A 13645-nucleotide genomic window follows, 5' to 3' on the forward strand; every position below is an offset into this window, starting at 1 on the left:
TGGAGAACACTCCTATATCAGGAACCATCACATCGTCTATATCACAGTGGAGATACACTCCTATATCAGGAACCATCAGGAACCACATCGTCTATATCACAGTGGAGAACACTCCTATATCAGGAACCATCACGTCGTCTATATCACAGTGGAGAACACTCCTATATCAGGAACCATCACATCGTCTATATCACAGTGGAGAACGCTCCTATATCAGGAACCATCACATCGTCTATATCACCGTGGAGAACACTCCTATATCAGGAACCATCACATCGTCTATATCACAGTGGAGAACACTCCTATATCAGGAACCATCACATCGTCTATATCACAGTGGAGAACACTCCTATATCAGGAACCATCACATCGTCTATATCACAGTGGATGACACTTCTATATCAGGAACCATCACATCGTCTATATCACAGTGGAGAACACTCCTATATCAGGAACCATCACATCGTCTATATCACAGTGGAGAACGTTCCTATATCAGGAACCATCACATCGTCTATATCAAAGTGGATGACACTTCGATATCAGGAACCATCACATCGTCTATATCACAGTGGAGAACACTCCTATATCAGGAACCATCACATCGTCTATATCACAGTGGAGAACACTTCTATATCAGGAACCATCACATCGTCTATATCACAGTGGAGAACACTTCTATATCAGGAACCATCACATCGTCTATATCACAGTGGAGAACACTCGTCTATATCTATATCAGGAACCATCACATCGTCTATATCACAGTGGAGAACACTTCTATATCAGGAACCATCACATCGTCTATATCACAGTGGAGAACACTCCTATATCAGGAACCATCACATCGTCTATATCACAGTGGAGAGAACGTTCCTATATCAGGAACCATCACATCGTCTATATCACAGTGGAGAACACTCCTATATCAGGAACCATCACATCGTCTATATCACAGTGGAGAACACTCCTATATCAGGAACCATCACATCGTCTATATCACAGTGGAGAACACTTCTATATCAGGAACCATCACATCGTCTATATCACAGTGGAGAACACTCCTATATCAGGAACCATCACATCGTCTATATCACAGTGGAGAACACTTCTATATCCGGAACCATCACATCGTCTATATCACAGTGGAGAACACTCCTATATCAGGAACCATCACATCGTCTATATCACAGTGGAGAACACTCCTATATCAGGAACCATCACATCGTCTATATCACAGTGGAGAACACTCCTATATCAGGAACCATCACATCGTCTATATCACAGTGGAGAACGCTACTAAAACAGGAACCATCACATCGTCTATATCAGGAACCATCACATCGTCTATATCACAGTGGATGACACTTCTATATCAGGAACCATCACATCGTCTATATCACAGTGGATGACACTTCTATATCAGGAACCATCACATCGTCTATATCACAGTGGAGAACACTCCTATATCAGGAACCATCACATCGTCTATATCACAGTGGAGAACACTTCTATATCAGGAACCATCACATCGTCTATATCACAGTGGAGAACACTTCTATATCAGGAACCATCACATCGTCTATATCACAGTGGAGAACACTCCTATATCAGGAACCATCACATCGTCTATATCACAGTGGAGAACACTTCTATATCAGGAACCATCACATCGTCTATATCACAGTGGAGAACCATCATCGTCTATATCACCGTGGAGAACACTCCTATATCAGGAACCATCACATCGTCTATATCACAGTGGAGAACACTCCTATATCAGGAACCATCACATCGTCTATATCACAGTGGAGAACACTTCTATATCAGGAACCATCACATCGTCTATATCACAGTGGATGACACTTCTATATCAGGAACCATCATATCGTCTATATCACAGTGGAGAACACTCCTATATCAGGAACCATCATATCGTCTATATCACCGTGGAGAACACTCCTATATCAAAGTGGATGACACTTCTATATCAGGAACCATCACATCGTCTATATCACAGTGGAGAACACTTCTATATCAGGAACCATCACATCGTCTATATCACAGTGGAGAACACTCCTATATCAGGAACCATCACATCGTCTATATCACAGTGGAGAACACTTCTATATCAGGAACCATCACATCGTCTATATCACAGTGGAGAACACTCCTATATCAGGAACCATCACATCGTCTATATCACAGTGGAGAACACTCCTATATCAGGAACCATCACATCGTCTATATCACAGTGGAGAACACTCCTATATCAGGAACCATCATCATCTATATCTATATCACAGGAACCATCACATCGTCTATATCACAGTGGAGAACACTCCTATATCAGGAACCATCACATCGTCTATATCACAGTGGAGAACACTCCTATATCAGGAACCATCACATCGTCTATATCACAGTGGAGAACGCTTCTATATCAGGAACCATCACATCGTCTATATCACAGTGGAGAACGCTTCTACATCAGGGACCATCACATCGTCTATATCACAGTGGAGAACGCTTCTATATCAGGAACCATCACATCGTCTATATCACAGTGGAGAACACTCCTATATCAGGAACCATCACATCGTCTATATCACAGTGGAGAACACTCCTATATCAGGAACCATCACATCGTCTATATCACAGTGGAGAACACTCCTATATCAGGAACCATCACATCGTCTATATCACAGTGGAGAACACTCCTATATCAGGAACCATCACATCGTCTATATCACCGTGGAGAACACTCCTATATCAGGAACCATCACATCGTCTATATCACAATGGAGAACACTCCTATATCAGGAACCATCACATCGTCTATATCACAGTGGAGAACACTCCTATATCAGGAACCATCACATCGTCTATATCACAGTGGAGAACACTTCTATATCAGGAACCATCACATCGTCTATATCACAGTGGAGAACACTCCTATATCAGGAACCATCACATCGTCTATATCACAGTGGAGAACACTCCTATATCAGGAACCATCACATCGTCTATATCACAGTGGAGAACACTCCTATATCAGGAACCATCACATCGTCTATATCACAGTGGAGAACACTTCTATATCAGGAACCATCACATCGTCTATATCACAGTGGAGAACACTCCTATATCAGGAACCATCACATCGTCTATATCACAGTGGAGAACACTCCTATATCAGGAACCATCACATCGTCTATATCACAGTGGAGAACACTTCTATATCAGGAACCATCACATCGTCTATATCACAGTGGAGAACGCTTCTATATCAGGAACCATCACATCGTCTATATCACAGTGGAGAACACTTCTATATCAGGAACCATCACATCGTCTATATCACAGTGGAGAACACTCCTATATCAGGAACCATCAGGAACATCACATCGTCTATATCACAGTGGAGAACGCTTCTATATCGGGAACCATCACATCGTCTATATCACAGTGGAGAAACCTATATCAGGAACCATCACATCGTCTATATCACAGTGGAGAACACTTCTATATCAGGAACCATCACATCGTCTATATCACAGTGGAGAACACTTCTATATCAGGAACCATCACATCGTCTATATCACAGTGGAGAACACTTCTATATCAGGAACCATCACATCGTCTATATCACAGTGGAGAACACTCCTATATCAGGAACCATCACATCGTCTATATCACAGTGGAGAACACTCCTATATCAGGAACCATCACATCGTCTATATCACAGTGGAGAACACTTCTATATCAGGAACCATCACATCGTCTATATCACAGTGGAGAACACTTCTATATCAGGAACCATCACATCGTCTATAACACAGTGGAGAACGCTCCTATATCAGGAACCATCACATCGTCTATATCACCGTGGAGAACAGGAACCATCACATCGTCTATATCAGTGGGAACCATCACATCGTCTATATCACAGTGGAGAACACTTCTATATCAGGAACCATCACATCGTCTATATCACAGTGGAGAACACTTCTATATCAGGAACCATCACATCGTCTATATCACAGTGGAGAACACTTCTATATCAGGAACCATCACATCGTCTATATCACAGTGGAGAACGCTTCTATATCAGGAACCATCACATCGTCTATATCACAGTGGAGAACACTTCTATATCAGGAACCATCACATCGTCTATATCACAGTGGAGAACACTTCTATATCAGGAACCATCACATCGTCTATATCACAGTGGAGAACACTTCTATATCAGGAACCATCACATCGTCTATATCACAGTGGAGAACTCTTCTATATCAGGAACCATCACATCGTCTATATCACAGTGGAGAACACTTCTATATCAGGAACCATCACATCGTCTATATCACAGTGGATGAACACTTCTATATCAGGAACCATCACATCGTCTATATCACAGTGGAGAACACTTCTATATCAGGAACCATCACATCGTCTATATCACAGTGGAGAACACTTCTATATCAGGAACCATCACATCGTCTATATCACAGTGGAGAAGACTTCTATATCAGGAACCATCACATCGTCTATATCACAGTGGAGAAACCTATATCAGGAACCATCACATCGTCTATATCACAGTGGAGAACACTCCTATATCAGGAACCATCACATCGTCTATATCACAGTGGAGAACACTCCTATATCAGGAACCATCACATCGTCTATATCACAGTGGAGAACACTCCTATATCAGGAACCATCACATCGTCTATATCACAGTGGAGAACACTCCTATATCAGGAACCATCACATCGTCTATATCACAGTGGAGAACACTCCTATATCAGGAACCATCACATCGTCTATATCACAGTGGAGAACACTCCTATATCAGGAACCATCACATCGTCTATATCACAGTGGAGAACACTCCTATATCAGGAACCATCACATCGTCTATATCACAGTGGAGAACACTCCTATATCAGGAACCATCACATCGTCTATATCACAGTGGAGAACACTTCTATATCAGGAACCATCACATCGTCTATATCACAGTGGAGAACACTCCTATATCAGGAACCATCACATCGTCTATATCACAGTGGAGAACACTCCTATATCAGGAACCATCACATCGTCTATATCACAGTGGAGAACACTCCTATATCAGGAACCATCACATCGTCTATATCACAGTGGAGAACACTCCTATATCAGGAACCATCACATCGTCTATATCACAGTGGAGAACACTCGTCTATATCAGGAACCATCACATCGTCTATATCACAGTGGAGAACACTCCTATATCAGGAACCATCACATCGTCTATATCACAGTGGAGAACACTCCTATATCAGGAACCATCACATCGTCTATATCACAGTGGAGAACACTCCTAAATCAGGAACCATCACATCGTCTATATCACAGTGGAGATATCAGGGACATCGTCTATATCAGTGGAGAACACTTCTATATCAGGAACCATCACATCGTCTATATCACAGTGGAGAACACTCCTATATCAGGAACCATCACATCGTCTATATCACAGTGGAGAACACTCCTATATCAGGAACCATCACATCGTCTATATCACAGTGGAGAACACTCCTATATCAGGAACCATCACATCGTCTATATCACAGTGGAGAACACTCCTATATCAGGAACCATCACATCGTCTATATCACAGTGGAGAACACTCCTATATCAGGAACCATCACATCGTCTATATCACAGTGGAGAACACTCCTATATCAGGAACCATCACATCGTCTATATCACCGTGGAGAACACTCCTATATCAGGAACCATCACATCGTCTATATCACCGTGGAGAACACTCCTATATCAGGAACCATCACATCGTCTATATCACCGTGGAGAACACTCCTATATCAGGAACCATCACATCGTCTATATCACAGTGGAGAACACTCCTATATCAGGAACCATCACATCAGGAACTATATCAGGAACCATCACATCGTCTATATCACAGTGGAGAACACTCCTATATCAGGAACCATCACATCGTCTATATCACCGTGGAGAACACTCCTATATCGGGAACCATCACATCGTCTATATCACAGTGGATGACACTTCTATATCAGGAACCATCACATCGTCTATATCACAGTGGAGAACACTTCTATATCAGGAACCATCACATCGTCTATATCACAGTGGAGAACACTCCTATATCAGGAACCATGACATCGTCTATATCACAGTGGAGAACACTCCTATATCAGGAACCATCAGTTCCTCTGTATCGCTGAAGAAACGTGGAAACGAACCATACTTCGAGAAAAAGAAACTTTTAGAAAGATATAGTGGTAGATTTCTTTCAAAATTAAATTCAAACTCGCCTGTTGACGTTACAATAGGTCACTTTGGCCTGTGGGCAAAAGAGGGAGAAATATTGTTCTTGGAATGATTATGTCATCCAAACAGTAGGTATCTGCATAAATCTATATTCACTTATATCGTGGGAGATAAAATTATCAAGTCTGATCTGAGATACATATCAATAACTATTCAAAACGGCCATTATGGGCATTTTTTACAGAATAATTTGTACAGTGGTTATTTCCCGCCAAAAGAAATTGAGAGATCTTGATTAAAAGAAGCTATCTTTAGATATGAGGAAAAGTCGTAGAAGGAATGTATAGAAAAAAGGCACGACTTAGAACAGTTATTTCTGACACATAATAGGTAGAGGAGCATCGTGTAGTTATTTTTATCTGTTAATATTAATAGAGACATTAATTAGCTGTTATGCTAAAATTGAATATAATCCCATTAAACAAGAGAAGTGGTTAAACTGCGGAATAGTTTCGGCTGCTGTCGTAAAGCATATTCTTATGAACTGCGCTAAATTGTTAGCAGAAAGAAATGCAATGAATTATATCAATGGAGATACACTACCTGATCATTAATTTTTCAATCCAAATGATTATGACATATTTGTATTCTTGCTTCGTGGTAAGAATCCATGAACAGCCAAGTATGACTGAATATAATGCTCACGATATCCCGATTAATCATGCCTATTTATATAAAATTTAAAAAAAATACAATGAACATCAATTAGTACGTCAGCTTTATTTAAATGTATGTTTTTTGTTTTTGTTTTATTTTTTGAGATTGTGTAGATAAATATACAGTTTGCACAATCGTATGTATGTATATATTATATTCTCTTATTGCGTCATATACAATATGTATATTGATTTGTATATGTAAACAAAAAAAATTCTCAATTCGATGAGGAAACTAAGCTTCATTCATTAATTTCGTTATTTCTCGGTATACGAGCAATAGTTATCCTTTTTCGCCCATAATGTTCGTCATGTCGCCTCGCGCGGTCCTGAATTAAGACAAATCTCTAATGGTCTTTTATGGAAGGAGTAAAGTTAACCTTGGTTTGTATTGAGAAATCTGATTTTGGGTCTGTTTTGTTTGTTTGTTTGTTTGGTTTGGTTTTTTTTATTATTTATTTAAGCCAGATAAAAAATTATAGATGGGTATGTGATCGCAGTTTGATATGATAATGACTTGCATTGGATAAATAGAGAGAACTCTTCGAACAACAAGTACGGGCCAATAGACAGATAATGATTTTTTACCTTTCCATAGGAAATGATTTAAAACCTGACTTACAATTTTAAGCACAACTGTAGGATGCCAGACAGGGACATATTATAGAGACGTAATATACGACCCTGATGTCTGGAAATGTTTACATGTTATCCTATCCCAGCCCGAGGCATTAGGGTGGCTTGGACCGTGAATTTAGTTTACTTTCTACCAATAGTGTTTAATCAAACTTGGTAAGAATAGATTTTAGAGTAGCGTATATTTGACTCTATGAGAGATATATCTAGATATTGTTTTTATCGTATATGTAATACATTGTTTTATATCGGTTTCATAAACTTTTCAATTATTTGGATAAAACTGTTGGAAATGAAATTACTAATGAAGATTAAAATCTCTGAATTCCCCGATTTCAATCGACTGTGACGCCTAGCAACAAACTATGTACACACGCGTAAGTGTTACGGATCTTATTACGTAAATATCTACGACACCACACATGTATCTCACGCCGATGGTTATCACATCTGAAGAAGGCCTGGTTGTTAGCAGGGACGTCCCTGGTTGTTAGCTACAACAATCGATTGACAATTATCACTAAAATATAATCATCACTGAAAATCCGGTTGTCTCTCCAGGTAAACCGGATTTGTTTGTGTTTTTGCCCTGCTAGTACGTGACTTCAAGCATGTAGATCCGAAATAATGTAAACGAAAGCACGTCGTCACATGATCTACCGTAAAATTAGAAAGCGGGCAGATTCATCTTCAGTGGATGTCAGCTATATTTTGATAACTAATTTTGAGATACTTTGGACAACCAGTCGTCACGTTTGTTGTTGTACTGTCATAATGATAGTTTATATGTATCGATATAGTCGTAATTAAACATGATATAACAGTCAATATTTATAATTAAATATTTTGATAAATAAATACACCCTATTATTGGACGGTTCCATTTATGTGCCAACACCAATGACTGGTCATGTGACATGCATAATGGTGGTGTATGATACGCAACGCGGATCACACGAGTGTTAGAGGGATGTTCGTCTGAAAGATTATTCAGGTAAGATATTTCATTTATATAGTGCAGACGGAAATAAGAAATACTCATTTAATACACACGGATACTTGGTTTTCCTGTTGTCTTCTGAAAAGTCGATTTATCGATTGACTAGAGCGATACTACGCTTAACCCTTGCTTCAATTTTTTACACATTCATTCAGTAATGCGGATTGCGGTGAAGAAATGGGTCACCTGTGGTCAACACGCATTGAGTAATCACAATAATTGAGATCACATTCAGTGTGAGTGAATAATACTTTCAAACACTTGATTAAATATGTCAAAAATGTTAAGAAACGGGAACATGATATCATTCGATACGACTGGAATATGGTAGTACTTTTTGCAGTTTTAAGATTACAAGCTTACAATAATTTAGGAAGAAGTCGAGCCCTTGTTCGTTTTCCATCAAGTAAAATTGTAAAGGACCCAGACTGTAATTTGAACACACAACATACAATTCGAGACAAGCTTATAATCTCAAGATCATGCACCAGAGACATGTGGGCATGAATCCAATCACTGCTGGTTCAGAAAGCTTAAATACAGTATCTACAGAGACATGCTCCTTATTTTGAAACAAAAAACTACAACAAAGTGCAAATTATATTCCAAATAAAATATCCTGTTGCCAGTGACACTGACCACTTGCAGAAGCCTTTGCCCACATGGATATAAATAAAACTGATTAATACACACAGTAAAACTAGGAGGAATACAGGGTAATGGCGTAATCAGACATTGGTCATAGACCATTAGGTGGGGGATGCAAGGATCATTCATTAACGCTCAGTGTCGGTAAATGACATATTCCATACTCCATTCTTTCATTTGTCTTACAAAGTATAATTTCAATGCCTAAAATAGTTACTGTCAAATGTAGCCAGCAGAAAGCATGTCGGTGAGAATGATGGTAGAATGATAAACACTTTCACATCTGTTTTCACATATCGCAGGTATCAATTTTGGCTTGAGAAAACTCAAAAATGTTTTCTTGAAATTTAGAAAGCCGTTACTAATTTTTAATAATTTGAAAAAATACTGCGGTAAATTGATTATAATCGAGGGAAAAGTCTGTTCCTGGATGTAAAACAGGGTAAAATATTTTTTGGGTTCTAGCATTTAAAAAAAAAAGGGTGTTAGAATATAAACATAAAATCATTGGTTGAAACTACAACAACAACACTGTCATATGAGAAGAAAAAACATTGAAACAAGACCAAGATTTAACTCTGTGAGCTCTAGCTCTAGCCTATAAGGTGGATAAAACTCAAAATTTATAAAATCCAAATTAAAATGAAATTGCTCTTGACACAGTCAAATTAAAACACAAGACTTCACTGATAAGTATCATGTATGTCACGGTGTACTGTGGTCTGATGACACAGTGGTAACATACTTGTCTTAGACTTCGTTAGGCAACCAGGGTTCGACTCCCTCATCGGATGTAACAGGATGTGGACGTCATTTGTTTGACCATGTGGGTTTTCCCCAGGTAATTCAGTTTCCTCCCATTTAAGACCCCTTGCGCTTACATCTGGGTCAACTAGAGTGATAATCATTTTTCATAAGCTAACACTTGTTTTGAAATTGCATGCATCTCTAAAGTTGTAAATAGTAATATCCCACTGTGGATTGCAAAATCAAATCTCCAGCAAACATTACCAACTGCAGAGTTTTTCAGCTCAATACTTTTAAAGAAAAATACCACACAAAAGAGGCTTCTGCTTAAAAATGTATGATTACAGTATATAGCAATTGGGTATAGCAATTATTTTCACTCAGTCTTAAAGTTTTGCAATTAAACTGGAGAACACTTATTACTGAAAATTAAAATTGTATGTAGTTCTAGTCCATGTTCCTGGAATATTGAATCAATCAAACATCAACAAATGCCCTTTGAGGATTCTCTCCTTCACCCAGACCTCATGTGTCAGCCCTTTTAGAGATGCCTTTGTGTCGGATTAGTCTTTTGAACTGATGAATTCACTGATATTTTGCGTTACACATGTACACATGCATAGCTGTGATGTAGATATCATAAACTTGATACAAGGAATCATGTCTGTGGATTTACATGTCAACAGTGAACTGTGGCATGGCACATTGTACTTTTCCGAAGCTTTACAGGGCAGAATATTGGCATGTATTTACATCATATCCACTAGCATCCTCAGAAATTCTGAGAAATGAAGCCATGAATACTGCCTATTTACATGCAAATTTCGAGCCCAAATACAATAATAATGAAAAAGGTATCTATGGAGGCAGCCCATGAAGAATCACAATCTCCCTGCCTCTATTGATAGGGACAGTCAGAACAAGGAATTGTTACAACCATGTATGCTGGTCAACAGAAATGCTTGTTGGAATAATTCTATTGCGGTCACATAAGGTTCTTAAGAGCCTGAAGCTTATACAACCAGACATCACTGCAGTTTTCAGCCAATAAGTGATGTTTGGAGTGTATATAGAGCACACATGTAGCTTTTAGTGGACAGAAACATGGATATGGTTCTGAAGCTAAATTGATTATGATTGTAAGAAGGTTTCACTTTTCATGATCACCATTCAGACATTTTTATCAACAGGAATATATATAGAGGCTTGTGTTGTCTGAGCTGCACTTACAGTGTGTATCCTTACAGTATATATATAATTCTACATCAGTAATAGATCAGACATGTCTACATGGAATTAAATGATGTGCATTGATTTGATGTGACCAAGAGTCTAGCTCCATCATTTATCTGCCTAAAATTAAGTTTGTGTCACCTACTGCAGTTACTTGTGACATAGGGAATTAAGATAAGTGGTAGATTTCCGTTTTTTTTTTAATGTTTTTTTATTTTTTATTTTTCATAAACGCACGAAATAAAATATAACAGTACATCATTAAGATTCTCTAACAGACTCATTCATCACTCATCTTTGTCATCATCATCATCATCATCATCATCATCATCATCTGTAGAATTACAGAATAAAATATTCAATATACAGGCCTCATCACTGTATTGATACAAAAGTAGTATGATTTGAATATATTTATGATTAAATGTCAAGTAAGGATTATAGTAAAAATTGTTAGCCTAATCATGTTTTTCTTTTTAAGGCCTTAGGATATTTTGAGGATATAATTTATCATCATGGTATATATTCATATCCAATTTCTGAAACAAAAATACAAGATGTATTAACTATATTTACTTTTAATTATCTTCTATAATGTTATGTGAAAAATATATAAATGGTCTCCATTTCCTGACCAGTGTCTGACTACAAGCACTAGCCTCAGGCAATTAACACAACATTGATGTAATTATATCAGTAAGTACACCCATTTACAACAATTAATTGCTAATGGCCACACAATTGGTCTGGACCTTGCCAAATATCAGACCAGAATAAAACTCAATTGAAAATTTAGATCGTTGTAATGAAAAAAATACCAAACCATTATACATAGAAATTGTTCCAAAATATTACATGCTGAAACAAGTGGGTGGATACATTGTTGCCTACTAACTATATAGGCAGTTGCTGAGAATACAGGTTGATGTTCCCAGGAGCCTACAAAACCCCATACAATCTCTCATATATGTAGGTATTGTATTTCATGATTCAAGACCGAATCAAAGCTTTGCTGTGGTTTTAGATTTTCCCTATCCTTTTTCATCGGAAGTGGGTGTTTTATACATAGACAAATATGTAATGCTGGATTATTTTGATAAACCAATAGCCCTGTACATGGATTCTGCATAATGATGTTTGAATGGATCACTCAGTGACTCTCCTAGTCAAGTGTACAGTGAAGTGTTAAATTGTGAGCAGCATTATTCACATTAATATTTAATGGAGGTACATGTAGGTGGCCCTATAGTGTTGTTGTTTAGTTAAAAACAGTATGCTACTCAGATTGTGTGCATGGCAACATGCCATATTATACATATATATTCAACACTAATGTACATTACCTAAGGAAAGGAAATCGATCAACCAATTGATACATGCCTAACCCTTGCTGCAATCAAAGTCAACTTACAACACCTGACTTTCATGAACACCATGCCAATTCAGTATTATATTAGCGTAATAATCAGTCGTTGCCTTAGATTGACTTGAAATACAGCAATAAAACCTGAGAATTCTATCAGCATTCACTACAGGATATCCAGATGGCTAGGAAACATCCACAAAAACTCTTCATTTTTCCCCTGATTTCTCATATTTTATCATTCAACTACAGGGAAATATCTATAGCCAGCATCAAGTTGATATTGTTTTCTAAATCCAAAGTGAATAGAATGTCTGAAAGAGTATATATCATACCTGACTTTGTGAAATAACAGGTACAATGGGAAGAGGAGGGAAAGTGTATATCATACCTGACTTTGTAAGCAAATAACAGGTACAACAGGAAGACGAGGGAAGGTGTGTATCATACCTGACTTTGTGAAATAACAGGTACAACAGGAAGACGAGGGAAAGTGTATATCATACCTGACTTTGTGAAATAACAGGTACAACAGGAAGAGGTGGGAAAGTGTATATCATACCTGACTTTGTAATCTAATAAAGGGTACCATAGGAGCAGGAGTGTGTAGTATATTAGAGTTTGTAATTAATACAACGGATACAAGAACAGGAGGAGGGAGAGTGTGTAATACACTTGAGTTTGTAGTCAATTAACAAGAGAACGGGAAAAGAGAGAATGTGTATTTTACCTGATTTTGTAATCTAATTAAGGCTACAAGAGCAGCAGGAATGAGAGTGTTTATTATATCAAAGTTTGTAGTCAAATAAAGGGTACAAGAACAGGTGAGGGGAGAGTGTTTATTATATCAAAGTTTGTAATCAAATAAAGGGTACAAGAACAGGTGAGGGAGAGTGTTTATTATATCAAAGTCTGTAATCAAATAAAGGGTACAAGAACAGGTGAGGGGAGAGTGTTTATTATATCAAAGTTTGTAGTCAAATAAAGGGT

The sequence above is a fragment of the Ylistrum balloti genome, unplaced genomic scaffold (assembly GCF_031769215.1).
Source record: "Ylistrum balloti isolate Yb309-2 unplaced genomic scaffold, AGI_CSIRO_Ybal_v1 Utg370016, whole genome shotgun sequence".
Classification (NCBI taxonomy): Eukaryota; Metazoa; Mollusca; class Bivalvia; order Pectinida; family Pectinidae; genus Ylistrum; species Ylistrum balloti.